Source organism: Echinops telfairi, unplaced genomic scaffold (assembly GCF_000313985.2).
Source record: "Echinops telfairi isolate 266 unplaced genomic scaffold, ASM31398v2 ScPeMD7_31;HRSCAF=116, whole genome shotgun sequence".
Taxonomy (NCBI): Eukaryota; Metazoa; Chordata; class Mammalia; order Afrosoricida; family Tenrecidae; genus Echinops; species Echinops telfairi.
In genome coordinates this window covers 64,091,692-64,100,129 of record NW_022103928.1, presented here as the reverse complement: position 1 = coordinate 64,100,129, position 8,438 = coordinate 64,091,692, and the positions used below count along the sequence as shown (strand labels likewise).

Below are 8,438 nucleotides of genomic sequence, written 5' to 3'. Positions count from 1 at the left end.
GAGTGGTGAGGAGTTTAAAGAGTTTGTGGGGGGATAGTCTATTAACTTTTAATTCCATTTTCCACAAACTTTTTAAGCTCCCTGTGTGTTCTGTGGATGGATGGATGGATGGATGAGTTAGATGATAGATAGATAGATAGATAGATAGATAGATAGATAGATAGATAATGTCAGTGAGTGGACCACACAATTGTGGGAGCTGGCGAGTTCCAAAGTCATCGGTCATGCAAAGGCTTGGCTAACTCAGATGGTTGCAGGGCTGACTAACCCCAAAGGCGCAGTCAGACAGCAGGCCAGAGACTTTTTCAGACGTGTGTCCCAAGAACCAGTGGTGAGGTGACATGAAGAGCACAGGGTCATGACAAGTGTGAGCTTTTCCAGAACATCCACTCATATACTGGAAGCAGGCCGTGCCCCAAAGAATCCCCTGTTTTAGGTGATTGGCTGCTCGTGTCAGATCCAAAATGGAAGGTGATTACAGAGAGCCTTGCCAGAATTGACACAAAAAACCAATGACACTGCTGCATGCATTTCCCCCCTTTTCTCTTTGTAATATCCTTATGGAGCAAGTTCCTAATTCAGTGCCTAACTGGTCCTAGATGCTCGATGGCATGGTCACTCTTGCAGGATGCTCTCATCCTTTGATGCTAAAATGCTTTCAACTTGCTATTTGTTATCTGGGTGAGCCCCTTCCTGTTGTCTGTGTCTCATCATGCTTCGCTTAAAGGCATTCTACTGAACAGTCTGGTCAACTTGTAGATGAAGAGCTACTCATAGTTTCTGCTGTGCGCAGGTGCTCAGGTACTGACCACCTCTAACTAGGAGCACTTTATCTTTGAACACTCTAGTGGAGAGCCGAGCCCATAGTCTCTACTCTCACTGTCATTGAGTCAATGCTGACTCATAGTGACCCCCTGTAACTGTTGATGGGAGTAGAAAGCCCAGTCTTTCTCCAGAGGAGCTGCTGGTGGTTTAGAACTACCGATCATGTGAATCACAGCCCAACAGATAACCACTGCACCACAGGGTTCCAGAGTAGGAGTATACCACTTTGTTATAACCAACTGTCACACAGTTAGGCACCTAAAGCATCAATCAAGCATCTCGCAGTTCTGTATGGCAGGTGTCGTCTGGTGCACTTGGTTGTTTTATTCCACTCTAGATCTCCCCAGACTGAAATACAGTTGTCATCCGACCGGGGCTCTCATCTGGAGACTCTGGGAAAGAATGTGATCCTGGTGTGTTCAGCGTGTTGGCAACAGTCAGCGCACCTGGTATTAGGATTGTGAGCTTCAGCTTCTTTTTCAATTATTGGGAGCTCTTACAGATAGTATAACAATCCATAATTCAACTAGATCAAGCATAGTTGTTCAATTGCTGCCACCATCATTTAAAAAATATTTTCTTTCGTTTTGAACTCTTTGATATCAGCTCTCCTTTATCCCCTCTCTCCCCTCCCAAACCTCCCAGGAACGCTTATTACTATATTATATATTATTTATTTATTTGCTCTATTTTACACCATCCAATGTATCAGTTCACCTACAATTTTGTGATTTGTTCTCCTCAGGTGGGGTTATACAGTCATCATTGCTATTGATTCCCCCACCCCACCCTTTCCCATACCCTCAGGGAATGATTACTCCCATCACTGTTTCTGAAGGGTTTATCTATCTTGGATTTCATGCATAGAACGATCTTAATTATATAAATAAACATAGATAAATGAATGGGAAAACAAAACAACCAAAAAACTTTGTAGAAAATTAACTCAGTAAAAAAGTTGGTTCTTTGAAAGGATTAATGGAATCAATAAACTGCTGGCAGACCTAACAAAAGATAGGAAGGAGCAGACATCAATTTCCAGGTTGAGGGATGGAACAGAAAGTTACAACGGACCCCAGCAGAATTAGAAGAGTAATTACACAGTGCTATGAAGCCCTGTCCTCCAAAGAGTACAACAACTTGGAAGACATGGACAAATACCTGGAAAAACAAACCCTCCCTAGATGATCACTTAAAAACCTCAAGAACTTGAACAGCCCGCAGCAAAAGAAGAGATAGATACAGTTATCAAGGAACTACCAACAGAAAAAAGCCCTGACCCAGATGGCTTCACAGGAGAATTCTACCGAGCATTCAGGGAAGAACTGACACCAGTTCTACACAGGTTCTTCCAGAGCATAGAAAAGGACAGTAAACTCGCAAACACAATCTATGAAGCGAGTACAACACTGATTCCAAAACCGGGCAAGGATCCCACAAGCACAGAGAACTACCAGCCGATATCGCTAATGAACATAGATGCAAAAATCCTTAGCAAACTCTTGGCTAATAGAATACAAAGTAAAATAAAAAGAATGGTTCATCATGACCAAGCGGGATTCATGCCAGGGATGCAGGGTTGGTTCAACATTTGGAAATCCATCAACATTATTCCCCCCATTGAGAAGTAAAAGGACAAGAACAACATGATAACACCAATAAACGCAGAAAAATCATTCACTATCATTCAACACCCATTCCTAATTAAGACACTCCAGAAGATAGGACTGGAAGGAATTTACCTCAATATAATTAAAGGTATATATGAAAACCCAACATCACAATCAAGGGAGAAAAGTTGAAAACATTTCCACAGAAAAGGGGAACCAGACAAGGATGCCCCTTGTTCCATCTTTATCCAACATCGGCCTTGGTGTCCTAGCTAATAATATAAGGCAATGGAAGGATATCAAAGGCATACATCTGGGGAAAGAAGAAGTGAAATTATTGTTCTTTGAAGCTGATAAGATTTTTGTATATTGAGAACCCTAAAGGCTCCACAATAGGAGTCCTGGAAGCGACAGAGGGATATGGTAGCATGGCAGGATGCAGGTACAACAAGCAGAAGTCAATTGGATTGTTTTATACAACTGATGGGATTACAGGCAAAGACCAAGAAGGAAGTGCCCTTCACAAGGGCCCCAGGGTGTTGTGGGCTATCGGCCAAGGGCTGTATGGGGCCACCTCGGCCTTCAAAGTCGGTCCCAGTGCGCTGAGTCTGCCCCATGTTCCACGCAGCTCTGACTTCCCCTCTGCCACCAGCTGCAGAGAGCTCTGTGCTTCTAGGGTCTGCATGGTCGAGGCAAGGAGAGAACTGCGGGGGGGAATTTTAAGGGGGAAAAAACTGAAATTAGTTGAGTTTTTTATTCTGCTTATTTCAGTAATCTGTGTATATATATATCAGTATTGTTCTAGTTACACTACCCATTGTTGTAACTAAGAAAACCACAATGTAAAGAGAAAAACACAAAACAGTAATTACACTGACTTCTTTATTTTTAGAAGGAACAGGGGAATGCTGATCTCTGCCAACCCTTTTGTCCCGTGGTGGCCAGCACTACTCAGTAACATCGTGAGCACCACACACACACACCATGTATTTCTTTGTGGGACATGGACAAGAGAGTTCCTGATTTCTAAGAGAAAAAAGAACTGATTTTAATCTGAGGCAGAAGGTTAGTAAGACTGACGTAAAGCAGTTGTCCAAAGAGAACTGACCCCTGGATGCTGAGTGGTGTGCAATCCTACTCTGTGCCCCGTTCTCTCTACTTCTAAATTGTCGTCGTCGGTGGGTCCCGGTAAGGAGGTTCTGACCCATCATGACCCAGCAGTGCCCAACAGAGGGAGACGCTGCCTGCTCCTGTGCCATGCTCATGGCTGTTCCCCTGCTGGGGTTGCACTGCGAGCAGAACTGGGAAAGAGCGCCTTGCTGAGGGTGGGGTGCTGGTTGGGACTGTGTGGGCAGCCTGGCGCTAGAAGACTTGCTCCATCATTTTGTGGTGTCCCCTTTGGTTGAGAAACGAGGATCATTTAAAAGGATAATTCAGAAGTCCTGGTGGGTTTTGTGCCAGGCCGCAGCTCATAGCCTATTTGCTGGAGGCACCATTGAGTTTTCAAACTGAAAATCAACTTTAATTCGCTTTTAAATTGAAAAGCAAATATTTTTAGTGTGTTGTCTTGGCGTGAGAGGCCCCGGACAATGGGCCGGGGTACTCTGTATATCAAATAAACAGCACGAGGGGTCTCAGCTGGCAAAAGGGTACAGCCACTGCCTCAGCTGGTCTGCATCCAGGAAAACAACTTCAAAGCACAATAACAAATGGTGTCTGAATAGGGCCCTAACCAGCTGGGACTGGCAAGAAGTACCAACCCTGTGGGCTCCCTTCTGAGCTGTGTCCTGTAAACCCGGTAGAGTCTTGGAAATACATCAGTGCCGCCCAAGCCAACTTGACCTTGCGGACAGGGCAGTGGGGGGAGTGAAACAGAGAAAGCAGCTCAGCGGTTGATGAGTGATGGCTATGGAGTCTACACCCCAGACTCCAAGGTTCAGTGTGGAAGCAGACTCGAACATGTCGCTGTGAGATCCTGAGTAAGTCACCTCTCCTCTGGGCTCTGGCATCCTCGACAGCCAAACGAGGACAATAAGAAGACCTCACATGTCTTTGGATCATGATATCAAGTACAGCACACATGGGAATCACTTAAGAATGTCTGTGATACTGTGAAACCCCTCATGACATGGATGGGTTTGGAGGACACGATGCCGAGTGAGGTTAATCAATCATAGAAGGACAAATGTTGTAAGAGACCACTGTTGTGAAAACAGCAAGCAAACGAAACAACGTTGAGATACAGGTCCTCATACCCAAAGAAACAGACTGATGGTTCACAAGGGTAGGAAGGAGTCTCGGTGGGGTAGTAGTTCAGCAATGGCCTGCTGGCCTCCAGGTCAGCAGTTTGAACCCACCAGCCACTCTGGGGGAGAAAGAGTTGGCTTTCTACTTCTGGAAAGAGTTACAGTCTTGGAAACCCTCCAGGGCAGTCCTACTCTGTCTGGCAGGGTCACTATGGGTCAAACTGACTTGATAGCTTTGAGTTTGGGGTTTGGGGCAGGGGGATGAGAGGAGAGTGAAGGGAGAAGCAATGGGTTAGAGGGTGGTCAGGGATTAATCTTGTGAGAGGGAGGGTAATAGCGAATAGAAGGGAGATGGGGGCGGGCATGGAAGCTGCCCAGGGCAGGATGAGCTATTGGGAGGGTTGATAAGTTGTTAAATGCAAAAAGGATGAGCTGATATGTGAACTCCTGCCGAGATTAGAATGAAAGTTTTTGTTGTTGTTTTTTTAACTAAGAAGCATTCTTAGCTAAAGGATTCTGAGCACCCAGAATCCACATACTTCGCTAAAAATAAGAGAAGAAAGAATAAAAGGATGGGGTGGGGGTGCTGAGACTACTGGAAGCAGACAGGAAAGATGGGTGGTCTAAAGCCAAAGCTCAATACACAAGAATAATTCAATTTGGATTGGGTGGCTTCATTTCTCAATGAGGTTGGGTACCAGGATGAACGCTGTCTGCTGCATACACTCCCTGGAGAGGCTGTTCTCTCTGTCCTGTGATGAAGCATCAGCGCTCTAATAGCACTGTCCCCAGAATGCCTCTGTCGTCTGATGGCGGCATCAGTGGGGAAATCATTGTACAGCCATTAGTATGCTCATTCGCCAAAAAAAGCATATTCTAATTGGAAGGAATTTCCATCAACTCTTTCACCGTGACTGAGCACAGAGTGTGGATAACTGCAGAAGCAGGACAATATTCCTTCGCAAGTGGAGGCAAGCCAAGGATGAATGGAGCAACTCGGGGGTCCGATGGAGACCGAGGCTGCCAGTGCTGCATGTGCACCTGCCCCAAAGCTGAGCTTTCGTAGTCCGGGGTTCACTGTTCCCCCCAGACCCTGTGAGGAGAAGCCACACACTTTCAGTGATAGCAGACAGCCCTGATCTGGGATGTGATCTGGGAATCGGGCAGAAAATTTTGCCAACCATTCTGCTATTTTGGAGAAGAAACTAGTTAAATTACCTCCGTGGGCAAGATTACAAATGGCATGGAACATTTCACCAAGGAGAAATGCAAGAGAGAGCTTTAAGTGTGTGTGTGTGTTTGGTTTTGCACTGAGATTTTATAACTGAAAAGCATGCCTTTGGAGCAAATGAAGAAATCTCCTTTTAAGAAAATGTACCAGGATCTTGGGAGAAACTCAGTTTTTTGGACTCCTGAGTGGCCACTGAGACCCTGGGACCTTTGAGATCAACGAATGCTCTTTATCGCCACATTAACTCTGCTTTGAGAATTAAAATCAAAGAAAGAGAGGGCTTTTTAGTTTATAGCTAAAACTGTAACCTAGGCTTGAAAACCATTTCAGTCGCTTTACTCAGGTGGAGGTGGGTGGGCACATAGGAGCCTGGACCTCTCTTCCAGGTCTGTCCGCTGCGATGGTCATTTCGTGTCTGGAGGCTCCTCTCACAGTGGAGCCTTTGGGGGAAAGTGAGAGAGTCCTCCTGGCCCCTCTTAGTCACTCTGAGACCTGTGTGGGCCGTCAAGTACTATCGGGGAAGCTCAGCTTCCAGGAACGATATTGGTACCAACCCTCAGAGGTTGGCTGTTAGAATTAAAAGAACAAACTACTTACACCCTCGGATGAAGGGGCTAGGCGTAATTTTTTCCACATGAAGAAACTGTTAAAGGCTAGATGACCAGCTTGAATCAAGGTCACTGCAGTAGTCACTAGTGAGTCTCAGAGCAGGGCTTGAAGCCCCTACCCTGGCTCCAGAGAAGGCCTGTTGGCCTGGTGTGTCACACCTCTCCTTACAGCTTTATCAAAACGGAGCAGCCATTCGCCCCACCCCCCACCCCCAGCCTGATTCCCTAGACTGGGGGACTGGAGTCTCCTCTTCACGAAGGGCTCCACCACCCTTTCATTGGCACAAATGAGAGAGGTGGAGCCATCTTGACTTGGCCCCTCCCCTATTCACCATGCTTAGTCACTCCCCAAATGCTGTTAGCTCCATGTGCCCACTAACCCACTCACCTCCGTGCCTGTGCCCTCGTGTCCATTTCTTTCCATCTCCCTGCCCAACATCATGATGTAAACATCCTATCTCTGCTTGGATTTCCACTCCAGGCTCCCAACGGGTCCTCATGCTCCCAGGGCTCCTGCTCCGGCCTTCTTTCTCCATGTCAGTCATTCTTAGAGGGTGGTTCCTGAGGCTAAACCTCCTTAGTGGCTTCTGCCCCACACACGAGAGCAGTTGTCTCCACTGTGTGTCTTGTGAGCATGTGTGTGTGTGTGTGAGAGAGAGAGGGGGGGGGGCGGGAGAGGGGTAGATGTCACATGCACAGGAAGGGATAAGGGTGCATGTAAGGAGGAAGATTTGTTTTCCCAATTAATTCCTCTGGCAACGTCAGGAAAGACATTTGTTGAGCATTGACATGTCTTGAACAGCTTTCGAAATCAGACAATTTTAGTTAGTGGAATTTGATACCACAATTGGAGGAAGGCTTATTAATAACTTGTGACATGCAAATGATAAAATCTTGCTTGTTGAAAATGAGGAGGACTTGAAGTACTTGCTGATGAAGATCAAGGATTGCAATTTTCAGAATGGATTACAACTCAATGTAAAGAACACCCAAATCCTTGCAAGAGGATCAATAGGTGACTTCAGGATAAAGGAGAAAAGACTGAAGTTGTCAAAGTTTTAGTCTTGCTTGGATCCACACACAGTGCTCCTGGAAGCAGCAGTGGAGCGATCACATGAGACCCTGTGTTAGAACAATCTGCTGCACAGCCGTCTTTAAAGTGCAGAAAAGCAAGGATGTTAGTGTAAGCCTAGGGTGCACCTGACCCAAGCCGTGGGGTTTGGGTTTCTAGTCACCTCCCCTGCGTGTGGCAGTTGGACACTGAATAAGGAAGACCGAAGAATGGATGCCTTGGAAATGTGCTGGCAAAGAGCATTGACAGTAATGTGTCCTTGGGCAGCCCAAGAGCCGCAGCTCTGTCTTGGAAGATGTGCATCCAGCATGCTGCCCACAGGCAAGGACGAGGAGATTTCCTCTCTGGTGTATACCATTGGAAGACCCTGGTCCCCGAAGGAGGATCTCATGCTTGGTATAGTGGATGCACAGCAAACAAGAGGAAGGTCTCCAGCAAGACATATGGACACACTGGCTCTGCCGTGGGCTAGAACACAGGTACAGGCCGGGCAGCGCTCCCTTCTGCTGGGTACAGGATCGATGGCAAGTTGGCACTAACTGGACAGTGCCTGGCAGCAACAACACTCTTACAGGGCCCTTTCTGTGGTTTCTTTTTACTGTACGGCTTTGGATAGAGGTTGTCCCATTTAGCATAATGACAGTTACCTTTTCAAAGCCTCTTGTTAAAAGGAGAAAATGTGAACTGTCAGCATGTTGCTGTTAGTTACCACTGAGTCAGCTCCTGGCTGTGGACCTCGTGTGTGAGAGGAGAACTTCTCTGTACGCTGTTCAAGGCTGCGGCCCTGCAGAAACCGATAGGCAGACTTGTCTTCTTGGTGCCTCTGGGTAGGTTTGAACTGCCAAC

General features: G+C 46.6%; 1 protein-coding gene across 1 annotated transcript in view; it reads left to right on the top strand.

Moving 5' to 3' along the window:
* CACNA2D3 (calcium voltage-gated channel auxiliary subunit alpha2delta 3) overlaps positions 1-8,438 on the top strand; it is a 982,973-nt gene that overhangs the window by 379,910 nt on the left and 594,625 nt on the right. The gene's annotated exons all lie outside the window — the stretch shown is intronic.